Below are 14,709 nucleotides of genomic sequence, written 5' to 3' on the forward strand. Positions count from 1 at the left end.
TTCAAAAGGAGCCAAAATCAGTTTTCCTAGATGAGATTCCATGGTGGAGCAATTTTCTTCCTTGGTGACCTGAATTAAATTCCCCCTTGATACAAGGTCTGGAGTACATCTGGTTTTCCATTGGCAGACAAGATAAAATAGAAGCATGTACTTCTGAGATGTGAGGTAAAACTGATCTCTAAAGGTATGATGGATATTCCAAGATGGAAGATGCACCTGATTTCTAAAGGTATGACAGATATTACAGGAGCATAAACACTTAATATCTGTTTGTGTCAAAATCCCTGGACTAGTATGATTTTCTTGTGATAGGCTTCCTAGCCTCTTTCAGAACATTTATCACAACCTCAGACTGTGTGTGCTACCTGGAATCAGGGAAAAATCATCCACACTATCAACCTTAGAGTGGTCAGATTTGGATGGACCAGGGAACCTATTTTGAGTCAGAAGATCCATAGGCTGAAGCAGCACTTTTCAATTTCCTCTTGCTATGTTGTTCAGCAGAGGGAACCAGTGCTGTTTTGGCTAAAAGGTTCCCATTGGGAACACTTTTGGTCTTCTTTCCTGGAAATGGACTTCTCTTATTTGGAGAGAAGATATCTGTTTTCCATGTTTCTGGAGTTGCTGTCCAGCCAAAGAACTTTCTTGCTTTCCTAGATGGCAGGAAAACTCATCTCCCCACACCCTAACCCTGCCAGATCCTGAATACGCCCATGTATAGCACCGATTCATAAGGCTTTGTTTGGGATCTACTCAGCCTGTCCACTAACAAATTTTTGCTGAGAGTCAATCTCAAGGCTGTCTCTCAGGCTTGCATGGCCAGCCTACAAATTTGGAATGTATTCATCCTTGTTTGGTTATGTACCACATCACAGTTGTGTTGCCTGTCTTCACCTGAAGAACCCCCTTCTTTAAGGCACAGGTGAAGACTTTCAGGAAATAATGACAGCCATCATTTCCTTTAAGATTGTGTTTTTTTCTCATTTTCCTCCCAGATACCCTTACTGTGGTCAGAGTTATAGGCGAAGGTGCCCTGAAGGGCATTCCCTGATTCCATACACTTTGTTGAATGCACAATGAGATCTCCCCACTGATGAAAGGAAGAAGAAGGATTTTAGTCTCTAAGGGATGGTATGTTAACACCATCTTCTTCTTATGTACCACTAAAATGTTCCCAAGTGCATACCTATTAGTGGAGCCATTACAATGGAAGATGACATGAAGCCTAGCAACCCGAGAACCTCTCTTGGCAGGGATTTTGTCGGCTGCAGAATGCATTGAAAGTATTGAGTCAAATGGGCCATTTTGCCCCAGGGAAGTAAGGTACTGCTTATGCCGGTATCCCAGACATGCCAGTAAGAAAATTAGTTTTATTATGGGGTTCAGGCATTATCACTGTTTGATGACTTTAAGCATCCTGAAGCAAGTCAGGGTTAAATCCAAAGCCTGAATGATGCTCTTTTGAGACAATGCTAGGATCAGTAAGTCATTCAAATAGGAGTAGATATATACACCCTTTGTCTTGCAATAATCACCAGAGACAGACATATTGTAAAAAAAATCTGGGAGCAGAGGTCAAGGGCAAAGGGTAATGATGTGACCTGGAAATTATCTCCCCTGCTGCAAATCTTAGGAATTTCTATGCTTTCTGGTGATGAAACAAGCAATGAAACTGTAAAAAATAATTTCAGAGAATTTTCCTAGGAACTGCATGGATATCAAAGCTGTATTCCAAATAACTACGAGCTGAAATCTTAGATAAGTTTTTATAGATCTTTATTTCAAGATTAATGAGCAAACAATAGGACAAGAACTCTTCTTTCTTGAGAAAAAAAGAGACAATAGTAGGTGTTCAGACACTGTGGCCCATTTACCAAAAAAGGGGTAACTTGTAAACAAATGATAAAGGAGGAAGCAGTATAACTCTACCATTACTTGAAAGATATCCTGCTCCAGTAAGGAAAATGTAGCGGCATTTCCATCTATGAGACAGTGATGTACATCCCTACATACTGTTTATAACAGTCTGTAGTTTGTTAATAATATATTTAAACCATAAAGTTAAATTATGCAGTTCGTATTATAACTGGCTACCTGTGAAACAACATGCTGACTTTTAACTTGCCTCTTAACTATTTAAACTTATCAAGAAAGATACATTCCCTCCAATGGCTTCCAGACTATTCACAGATGCACCAACATACACCCTTAGACATCCTAACCACTCATGTCCTCTCCTCCAAATCTCCCAAACTAGGTGACACTGCACAGACCAAGCTTTTTAAGTCCTTGATCCTAAACTGTGGGAACTTCTCCCTTCTTTTTCTTAAAGATCGCTCCTGTAACAGCGTTTTACATTCCAGATAAAAGTACATCTCTCTGGTCACATAACATAACCTCTTCATTAACTTCCTCCATCTACAGACCTTGCTCTGAATCTAGTTCTGATTTTTGATTGTGATGCTTTCAGCATGACAACTCTGATTTCCACTCCCTCCCTCTCTCTCTCTCTCTCTCTCTCTCTATATATATATATATATATATATATATATATATATACATACAGCATATAAAAACACATGTACAGTATATACTGTTTTTTCCCTCACTCTGTATATAATGTCATTTATTTATTGTGTTTTCCCTGAGCTGAGACTGAAATTGGTCCAATGGGATCAGTGCTCTAATAATAACAATAATAATAATCATAATAATAATAATAGTAATAATAATAATAATGAATTCAAAATAAATAAACATTTAGGTTTAGCTATAATGCCATTTAAGCAACTAAGAGCTTTGTCATGGGGTTATAAGCCTTCTTACTATTTGAATCTGGGATGTGATATTGTTGTAGATGTAGGAAATGTGTTTTGCAGCCTGGGGGTAGGGTCAAGCTAAAGTACCAGAAACTTATCTGATTGTTATGAGACAGAATCTGGAGAAACCAGTAACTAGTAAGCTGCAGTTGTACTACATCCAGCATGGAAACCAGACCATGCTTGAAACAGTAGTATGTACTTTAAAAAGATCCCTGCAAATGTCCACAAGCAAGTTTCTCAGTCACATTAACAAGTATGTGTAGCTCTCAAGTAAGTCTTGTATCAGCCAAATATTTGAAGGTGGAGATTTTGGGAACCAAAACATTGTGGCAGGCTCCCAAGGATTTGGAAAAATGCCAATATAAAGTGACACACTCAAAATGTTCAGATAGTTTCAGAAATGAATGATATAACTAATGTAGGGGAAACGCTACAATGGAAAGGGGAATGGTGCCTGAATTCAAATTCAAAGTGCAGGTCAACGTATGAGGTCACTGAAAGGTCGTATCATGATTATGATAAAAGAATACAGAGCATAAATAACATGTCCTATGCAGGCCACTTCAAAGCCCTATCCCTGCATTCTGTGTCCTACAGGCTGTTGAGGGGAGATCTATGCCTGGCATACAAGGAATCTTTGGACCCCACTCTGATGGACCTTTTACATATCCATAAGACAAACAGCACCAAGATTACCCCAACTAAAGACTTAAATTTTACCTGTAGTATAAACAGGGCATGCTGTAGAGACAGAAATGTATCCCAGAGACTACATCTTCACTGGAATAGGATCCCTATCCATGTGAAGCAGAGTTCCTTCCTAACTCAGTTCAAGTGTAACTTAGACAACTGAATGGGAAAGTAGAAATTAACCCTTGATTTTCCATCTATGTCTCTAATGGACATAGGCAGCCTGTAAATGGTGCATCTCCTAGGCCCCTACTTGTAAATGTTTAATCTCTCAAACCACTGCTTATACTACCAACAGTACTAGAACATGCCAGAGATTTGGAATGCATGGCTAGGTTTACAAAGGCCCCAGTGGTCATAAGTCCAGTACACTCCTATGAACCTATGAGATGTGCAAGTGTGTGACTGATGAGGTATCCAACGCCAGCTTCTAAATTATGTAGTCAGTGTTTGGGAAAGGTGAAAATCAAACCATCTAATAATCAGCTCTTAGTATGAACAAAGTCAGAGAGGTGTGCTTCCTTTCTAGATGACTAAGACCTTGAATTCATTAGTAGGATTAATTACTATGTAGTTAATATCTACCCAATACAGAATGGAGACATTGGCTGATATGATTTAATGACAAATGCACACACAAAAAAAAGTGCAATGGCCAATCCACAGAAATGATATTTAGAAAATACACTTTTACTTTCACAAATGCTACATCGTGTTTTTTGTTTTCTATGTTTTGTATGATGCTTAAACTTTTCTTAGTTTTTTTTGTTTTGTTAACAACAAAAAAAAAGAATTCAATTATTGCAAATGTGAAGTTTAGATGTTTGCTTCAGGACTCAGCAGAGTTCATGTGTTCAGATAAATTTATCCCTTCCATTCTTTTCCACAGTAGCAGGCAGTAGCACAATTGCTAAATGTTTGATGATTAGCATTTAGCTGAAATATTCATTGATTAATCAAGGTCAGTGTGGTAACAGTTTCCCCTTTGCCTTGAGGATCACCCTTGTAGTAATTTATCAGTGTGGTGAACCTATCCTAGAAGAAAACAAAATAATAAAAGGAAAAAAAAATAGAAACGTTTCTCCAAAAGTGTTTGATCACAGTTTTTGCAAATGTTGAAGTTTTTTTTTTAATCTTATTCCACGGACCCATCAGTATATCCATACCTTCAAAAGGGACTCTGGAAGTGTTTATGTGTCTGTGTGTGTGTGTGTGTGTGTGTGTGTGTACTCAATGTCTAGTCTACTTCTCAGCATCCACAGTAGGCCCACACAGTCATCCACTGTGTTTCAGTTAAGACACAAACTCACTGTCATTGTTTCCAGTGCCTCCTCCAACCGAAAATCGTTGTTTGTGTGATGTAATAAAATAAAAGAAAGTTTAGAAAAAAATGCATTCCACATAAACCATCTTAAATTAAATTCACTATTCCTAAGTCTGCAGACAGGTATGTGACGCAAGAAATGCAGCTACAGTAAAGAGGATGACAGCATGTACTGGTAGTTGAACAGGTGCAGAATGAATCAGCACTAGAAATGAACTCTAATTTACCCAGATGAATGGCCCTTCATGACTCTCAAAATGAATTGATGGATCTCTTACTGAAAGACAAATAATTCTAGTTACCTGAATCTTACTAAGTCTGCCAGATGTTATCTGTAACCAGACAAAAGTTACTGCGGGCTGGCAGCCTTGATATAAAGGATGCAAAGGACATACCAATGAATCAGTTATTATTCAGGTATGTGAATGTGAATATGAATATCTGGAAGGATGGCTGGACTCGAACATAAAATGTGAATGACAGAAAATCATAAGTTGATAATGTGCTGACACAGCTAAACATGAGCTACCAGCTAGTGAGCTTTCTGGCACCTAGTGCAAGATGAACTATGACCTACAGGGCTAAGTGTATCAAAGCCTAGGTCAGCATAGGTACTACCTATACTGATACTAAATATGGACCAAAGCACTCAGATGTTAAAATTCTCCAGCAACAAAATGTGCAGCCGTAGAACATCAATATCTATCCATGCAAAGAGTCAAATGGTGTCTGTTAGCTACCGTAGTTTTGAATACCTTGATCTTTAAATTACTAAACCCAGAGTATTGTCCACCATTAGCACACAGATTAGAAATAGTTCTGGCAAGGTTTCCTCTCCTCATGAGTTGTGGAAGGACGCATACATATGACAAACTAAAATACTGCATAGCAATATCTCATGCAGCTGACTGCCCAGGATCACGCCACCTTACTTTATAAGCCAGGCTTACTAACACTGTTGAATATACTTAATGGAAATGATAAAACCAATGAATCACTCAAAGCAGTATGAACTGTCATGGTTTTAGTTTTGAAAGGTGTAAGCTTCAACAGATTATGTAATAACCAAAGATGAATGGTCTCTAAGTCATTAGCAAGGGAATGTAATTTCATCATAATGTTCTGAGGGAAGGGAAGATAAAATTTACTATGATCTGCATATCAGTGGTATGCCAGACCTCTCCTTCTAATTAGATCACCCAAAGGAAGCATGAGCACTATGCAAAATAAAGGGCCCATGACAGATTCCTGTGGTAACCTAAAATCCAGAGAGAATGGGGCACATGAAAGTCACTCTCTGGGTACAGCCAGTGAAACTTGAAGTAAAGTACTGGACAAACATAATGAGAGAGACTGCAACTGGTCAGACATGATGTTGCAGTCAGCATAGCCCAGAACAACACAGCAGCCCTTATATCTAGCCAGATGGTCACCTCTGGACTGTGACAAGAGTTAAAATCAGACTAGAACGGATCCATGGTCTCACTAATAGTACTGTAAGACTCAAGTTGTACATAAACAACCTTCTGAACAATGTTATCAAAAAAGGGAATTTTACATTCTAGGTAGAAAATGTCAAAGGCATTAGGGTCCAAACAAGACTTCTTGATGACTGGGGATAAAAGTCTACTTCAAGACAGATGAATAAACTTCAAACCTCAGCAAGGTCTCCAGAATCTGATACGTTATCAGGCTTAGCACGACAAGACAGGCCTGTGCCTGCCTACAGGGGATGAGTCCAGCACACATTCATGGACTACATCCCTGAAATCACAGTCACCAGCTCAACATAATCAGTAAAAGCAAGCACTGATGAAGTGGCGGATCAAGTCCTGCCAGTGACTATAGTAAACAAGGAGGCTGGAGGAGGGAGAGCAAATCTTAGAGTGGCAATCTCATCAGAAAAAAAAAAAACAAAGAAACATATAAGCAGGCAAGCTCAAACTGTTGTGGTAAGGTTACTCACCTGGTGGAGCAGGTAGGGTTCCATAACCTGTGTAGCATGCAAGACAGCATGGCTCATGTCAGTCTGATACTCTACACAGTACCTTCCCAGATCAAGTTTGTTACTCCACAGACCTGGATGCCACCAGTCTTCTTGTCTCAGAAAACAAAGCTCTAGGTCAAACCACATTTTGTGGACCTGTGACATAACAGGGTGTGCATGACTTGCAGGCAGCCTAAGAAGAACTGATAAAAGGGGCTTATTATATCCACCTGCTATCCTCATGAAATATAGCAACAAGGAATAAAAAAACATTCATGAGGAATATGAGTTGTACAGCAATATTCCCTCACTTCAAATTCCAGGGGAAGAGACAATGCAGCCTATAGCTATAGCAGATGGGAAACCCCCTACCAATCCTACACCCCTTTAGGGCTATGAAAAATTAACCCTTGATACAAAAGTGACACAGAAATGTGGGCCAAAGATGTCAATGCAGATCTGCATGGAAAATGCAATGTCAAGATTATGCAGGAAATCTGAGATAATAGGGACTGTTACAGACATCCCTTGCATTACTTACAGAATGGCCTAACGGGGCCGCAGGAAGATGCATCCTAATCACTTGTTGCTTGTCATATGACTTTACTACAAAAATGCAGCATCTCAGATGAGATTTTAATTACAGTACACTCACATGAGGTACAGTTCTCCACCTTTCTTGTAATACTCAGTACAGAAGCTGCTGCACCATGCAGGAAACACATCTTCTCCAAAGTGGCCCCATTTGTTCAGTCACCAAAAATAGCACATCTTAACTCAGTTTTCAGCGAATAAGCAAATCAGCAACACAAAAGCTGCACAGGTTCTATCAACAACTTTGTTTCTAACTCTCCCTAATCATGAAAAAATCAATGCATTATGTACCATTCATTGGTGGAGGTCTGCTTATCATACCTCTCAATCTACAGAAATTAAAAACAGGGAAAAAAAAGCCCCTGAAAAACTGGAACATCCAGCTAAAACTATGGACATCTAATTTGCTTCACATTCAAATTCCAAATTTTATATAACTCTTCCCACTTAGGAATGTGGAAAGCTTCTCAGAAAGATGTTTACAAAACAATGTGATAACAATGATGGAAAAATACCAGCACATTATAAAAGTGGCAATGTAAAACCTGTTGACTTTAATGAACTGTATGACAAAATTCTACCACACGGTAATTTATTTTACTTCTGTCTCTTTAAATTAACATTGCCACTAGTGTGTTGATCATGTACTGCACTTTTCTCTGTACCAGACTGCTTCAAAAATTACATTTGATGAGGGGGATCAGAAAATTGTGTGAAAGGGTAAATCAAGTATGAAAATAGTGACATCCCGCCAAAATAGGGACATCATGAACTGGGCCTGAAAATAGGAATGTCCTTCCAAATTAGGGGCAGTTAAGACATCTGCAGTATACCTCTCAAAATCTTAGTGCAAGAAATCTGGACAAAGCCTGAGCACCGGCTTTGTCCCAGCCGAATGGAGGACAGCCACTGTCATCCTTCTGCACAAAGATGGAGAGTCCACTGACCCAGGCAATTACAGGCCCATCAGCCTAACTTGCCTGATATGCAAGGTCATGTAACACATTACCATGGACCTTATAAACAAGGACATTGGTAACCTCCATACGCTTGACCCTACACAGTTTGGTTTTGTCAAAGGGAAATCATGCCTGTTAAACTTGGTCAACTTCTTCGAGACAGTCAGCAAAGCCATGAACGAGGAGAAGACGGTGCACACCACCTACTCTGACCTAGCCAAAGCTTTCAACACTATTCCCCTCTCGGGCATAATAGATAAACTCTCCCAGCTAGGCATCAACCCATATGTTACCAGATGTGTAGCTAATTGGCTCACTGATAGAACCCATTCAGTCAAAACAGGGGAAGCCACCTCTAGTACTAGACCTGGAACGAGCAGTATACCCCAAGGATCAGTCATGGGGCCTTTACTGTTTGGGATACACTTTTTTGAGGTGCAAGCCAAAACCAGTGGTCTGAGTCTGACCAAGTTTGCAGATGACTGCAAGCTGGGTGTTGTCTTAAATTCCCCTAATGATGTGAACATCCTCCAAGAGGGCCTTACCCAAACTGATGACTGGTGCCAGAAGCATGGCCTCAAATGAATGCCAAGAAATGCATCATTATCCCCTTTTGGGAAAAATGGCATCCCCACTATTTATCACATTAATAACAATATACTAAGCATGTAATCAGTCATGAGGGACTTGGGCACCCATGTTGATAGCAACCTGACTTTTGATCACAACTTTGCCTCCGTTGTACAGAAGGCTTTCTACATGGCCCACCTCATATGTAAGGGTATTTTATATAGGAAAAAGGAGGTCACAACATCCCTGTACTCCTCCCTTATCAGGCCCATTATTGAGTACAATGGCCCCTTCGGCATGTACCTTGCCAAGCACATGCAGGAGCTGGAGAGACCACAGAGGTTCCTGACCAGGAAAATCCAGGGTCTGAAACACCTATACTATGCAGATAGGCTAAAAGCCCTGTCCCTCTACTCAGTGTTATACAGACTGCTCAGAGGTGACCTGTGTCTTGTATACAAGGCCATCTCGGACCCAGCGTTGATGGAGTTGTTGCATATCCATAAGTCAAACTCCACTCACGCAACCAACATGCAAGGCCTCAACCTGGTCTGTGACATTACTAGACCTTGTTGATGGGGCAGATTTGTGTCCCAAAGACTCCCCCCCCACCTGTGGAATAGACTCCCTCTCCATGTCAAGCAGAGTACCTCACTAGCCCTCTTTAAGAGGAACCTTGAGGAAAATACACCCCTGGGATCCCACCTGTGTCTCTGCTGGACAAGGGAAACAGGTGCTGACTTTGGGGGAACACAGGCAAAATTCTTGGCTAAGCTTATAAGGCCTCCAGGCCAATAACTTAGTATCATCCTATGAACCTATGAATCTATAATGGGGGTACAAAGGCCCAACAATAGGGTCAGCTTTTAAATATTACTAGTACAAGCTTATAAAGTTGCTACAATAACAATTTTGTGTTAGCATGCATTTTCTGAATAATATTAAGTCTGAATCTCAAAGGTATGCCAATATTTGGTGACTTCAGTCCTTAGTGATGTGCCAGCAAACCACAAATTTTATGAGGAACAGACTAAAATATGAGGCAAACTCTAGACGTTCTTCAAAAATCTGTACAACTGAGAGGCATGGTTTGGAGTGCTTAATGAACAGCTTTTAACTATAATGCAGTATTACCTTGTTTCACTTTAAAGCCATATTCAAATATTCAATTGTTTAAACAAGGAACATGTTTTACCTTTCCTATGAATTGCTTATATGTATAAAAGTTCAAAATACAAAAAATGCACAACATAATAATTACAATCCAGTACTATCTGCTTTACTGTGTGTTCCTTTTAGCACTGCCACATTTTGCAATAATGTTATTCAAAAGTCTTGGAACTACTTGTGCTGAAGGAAATATACCTTTCCTTATCAGATTACTTGACAAAACATAAAAACAATGTTCTACTTAAACATTTACAGTGCAATAAAAAGAAAAGTTCTAAAAACAAGGCATTTATTACATATGAAATTGACACAAAACAAAGACTATGATCAACTTTAACACAGACCATGATCTGTTTAAAAACAAGGATCAGAAGTGGTGATTTATTTAATTACAGCTGGTGGTTGTAAAGCCTCAAGAATTCAAATGAAGCAAATCTAAAACTTAAATCTGTAGTTATAAACATAACCAGGAGGTGGCAGTACAGGAGTACAGTAAAGCAGTGTGCTGTCACACATTCTGTCCTGACTCCTGGGTTAACATTTGGAACAGCTCATTAAGTATAAGTTTTCATACACTTTTGAATGTACACATATATTATTTACTGATCTACAGCTATTTCTCCCTTAATGTAGATACATACACACAGGTATGCATACACACACACACACACACACACACACACACACACACACACACACACACACACACACACACACACACACACACAATATAAATGCATACATAAAGACAGAGAGAAGGCTATATAGACAGATATAAAGATAACGGATACTTTCTAGTCTTATTAGAAGGTCTAGGTAGGGTCCCTTCTTGCTCAGTCTACAGTCTGCACCTGTCTGGTTTCAGTTTGGCATTTATTTTCTCAGACAGTCTAGTGTTTGGGAGTTGTGCATGCCCTACGACAGTTCTTGTCATGACATCTCACCTAGTACTACACTAAAAGAGCTCCTATGACCATTTGGCTACCAATATGCCCCAATGTCTGAATGCACACTTCCTTCAAATCAAGAAAATGCAATAAGAGTTTCATATTTAGATTATTTACAAGTGAAGTACATGATGATACTTATCTGGCTTACAGGGATTCAGTAACAATGACTACATGGTGGAGCTGTGCAAGCGCAATAAGACAAGAGGCATGGTATATGTGACTTATCAATGGGGGGGGGGGATCTATCACAGCTTAACTGATATGGTATGGATAGATTTGTTATATCTAACATCACATAACATGTTTGGTGGTTCAAGGATTAGGCTGAATCCTAAGGCATCCATCTATAAAGTTGGATGGAGACTGCAAAGTACAGAATGAAAACAGATTTGTAGACTCACTGCTGAGATAGTGCTGCTTGCTGTAGGTGTGAAGCAAGGAATGGTGGCCATGACACAGGAATTAACAATATATATATATATTTTAAAACAAGTGTATTGATTTTCATAAATAAGCAAACAATTACATAGAATGTATAATAGAGATTCAACAATAATACAGAACAAAATAATCAAAACATAATACAACTAAAGTATTTACAAAGGTGTCCGCAATTTGAAAGTTTCACAAAACATTAATATAAATAAAATTATTTCAGAGATTTATTGACTCTTTGTCCAACAAGACTTTTAATTTATATCACATATTGTATGATGACGTTGTTCTGATGAATCTAAATTTAATGGCCAGCAGTCCCAAGTGGCAAACTTCACTTATAATGTTCTTGAATTCTAAGAAAGAGGGTGAAGTTTCAGATTTCCAATTTCTAGTTATAGCCTTTCTAGCAAGAGGTAAAATAGACCAAACCAAGGGATACATTTTTGAAGCTAGCAGTAGAAGTTGCCACACCTTTCCAGCTGAGAGGCCTTTGACAGTTGCATTTTCCAGCAGATGGAGAGATGCCTAATTGGCCAAAGGTGCTGCACCTGAGAATGTACAATGGAAGAGGTTTGCATGAACACTGACACTCCTTGTCTCCTCAACAACAAGTGAGATTAGTGGCTGTTCTACCTTCCACAAACCACGCAACCACTTAAGGGAGAACATTAATTAGTGCACAACCAGAGGTTTGAAGGAATTTTTCTGCTCCTGCAAACAAAGTGGGCAGATGGATGACAGGGTTGAAAACAATTCAAAAAACATTTTGTAAAGGATACATGGTTAGGTCCTAAACTACAGGCAGTCCTTGAGAAGAATCAGGTATGATTCTATATAAGGAACTGTGTATTCAAGATCATGTGAGCAGAACTGATGCATGTAGTCCTGACACTCATGAAATCCAATACAGACATGGTGAACTAGACTCCTTTACAGCACTAAGCAGCTGGTAGTGCTGAGCCACAAAAATGTCTTCCATCAGATCACGATAAGTGTAGACAGCTGACACATGCACTATGACTGTAGACTAATTGAAGTCCAAGTCATATAATTGCTTGAAATAAGTAAGGCTGGCCTGTTCAAATGATAAAATGGGACAGTTCTAGGTAACTTTTGGTCCAAATTGAGGATCTCTTTCACATAGCCAAGTAATGTCCACAGGGTGTAAGGCTTCCCAGCAGCCAAAATCACCTCTGACACCCTTTCCTATAAGGTCTAGTTGTAGAATCAGCAAGTCTAAAGCAGAAGCCAAGCTCAGAAATGGACTTGCTCTCATTCTAAATGAGGAAAACAACCCCTTTGCTAAAAACAACTGCTATGTTTCCAAAGTCCTTAAAATAAGAAACCCCAGCTATCCTGGCCACGTTTGGGTGGTAAGAATTTGGGATTCTCTCTTCCATAAACTTTGCAATGAAGCATAGATTTAGCAGGAATAGTGGGAATGTGTACAGGAATTTATTTTCAATGGGCTGGAGAACACATACACCATGATTTTAACCCCCCACACACACTACACTCATACCCACCAGTGCCCTTCTGTACCTTGCAAATGGGAATGAGAAACATATTCTCGTAAGTGATAAACAGGTCATAGTACTGAAATGCCCAAGTTCAGGAAGACTCAAACCAGACATCAATTCTTCTTGTTTTTAAGCTGCCAGTCGCTGGATTAGTTTGATTCATTTAGGTGGAACCCTAGAAGAAGCTTCCCATCATGCCCTTTGGGGACAGGAAATCTACACCTAGATTCCGTGGCAGATGTACTGACCCAGACAACAGTCAGGACAGTGACAGCTGGAAGGTGGTGTCATCTTGCAATATTTGTGTCTGCACCAGATGATAAGATCTTGTAATACTCAAGTACCTGTCCTTAGTGAGCAAAACAGCTTCTTTTGGGGTTGGGCGGGTCTAGGAGAAAAAAAGACAGTGGAATCATAAAGGACTTCCAAAGCTGAAAAGGCACACTTTGCCTTCAAGAAATCACTCACAAGGTCTTGGAAAGACTATTTCCTTGAAAGGATATCCAGGATGGGATTTCTCAGGTAGTGTTTAAGGGAAAAATACTTGTTTAGTCCATCCACTGCAGGCTCATGACTAAATCTGTGAAACTTACCATGACTCTGTTTTACAGAGATATCACTGGTGAACTTCATAACCAGGAAGTAAGCGGCAGTAGAAGCTCACTTCCAGCCATGCTAGTGATTTAAAAGAAAAACTTTTCATCAGTGCTTCTTTATACCTTAGGGGAATGAAAATGTTATTATTGGTCTCATATGTGTATTTACACTGCAAGATTCATTCTATGCTTGTTACTGGTTAGTTTGTTTTAAATGTGGGTCTTTCTCCTTAGTTTTGATCTTTAGATGTTTAATAGCAGAGTGCTCAGAAGTACTTACCTGTTTATTAAAATACATTACATGATTTTTTTTAAGGGCCATTTTATTTAGAGGTTATTTGTTGGCTACTTGCTTTTTGTGGGCTAGATCAGTTTTGCACCCATATTTCTCGCATTTTAGGATGGGAAAGCGGCAATAACCATTTCTTAGGGTTATTCACTTAGACAAATATCCTTCTGAAATTTCAAAAATTAATCAATGAGTCTTCTTGTATGCAAACTGAAGTATACTGTTCACCTTACATGATGCAGTTACCACTGCATATCATTATCACACACTCGGGTATGGAATTTATTTTCAAATAAATATTCTGAGAATCTCAAAAAAATACAGTCAGACTTCAGAGAATGCTTGTAACAGCTATAAATTGCTTTCTGATTTAAAAAGCACTGCCTCAAAAAATTAACTTATATCAACATGTACTATTATGGTGATAATGCAACTGAGTAGATAATAACCATGAAGGCACATAATACCAGATCAATACTGAGTAATAAAATATTACTTTATGTTAAATTTGGCAACACAGGTCATAGCATATTTATTAAGAGGGTGGGGTTGTAGCCCACCCTCTTCACACCATTGTTTACTGTTGCTTTGTTTTGGGCCTGTTTCATGCTTTGAGGCACAGTATGACGTAGCTTGGACTAGCAAGCTTATTGCTAATGCTATGTGGCTATAATAATTATTTATGTAAAGCAATGACTATGCTGATGCAGTTTTTTATTAACATATTTAGCAGTGTCCAGTTTGATAATAATTAAGAAACTAAAAGGCTCTACTGTTTGCTGTTAAGACACAGAAATGTT

General features: G+C 39.1%; 1 protein-coding gene across 3 annotated transcripts in view; it reads right to left on the reverse strand.

Annotated features, from left to right (window-relative positions):
- Nucleotides 1-14,709, reverse strand: part of LOC122809173 (amyloid-like protein 2) — a 1,365,390-nt gene that overhangs the window by 5,938 nt on the left and 1,344,743 nt on the right. The gene's annotated exons all lie outside the window — the stretch shown is intronic.

The sequence above is a fragment of the Protopterus annectens genome, chromosome 8.part0, assembly GCF_019279795.1.
Source record: "Protopterus annectens isolate FY-2018-M chromosome 8.part0, PAN1.0, whole genome shotgun sequence".
Taxonomy (NCBI): domain Eukaryota; kingdom Metazoa; phylum Chordata; order Ceratodontiformes; family Protopteridae; genus Protopterus; species Protopterus annectens.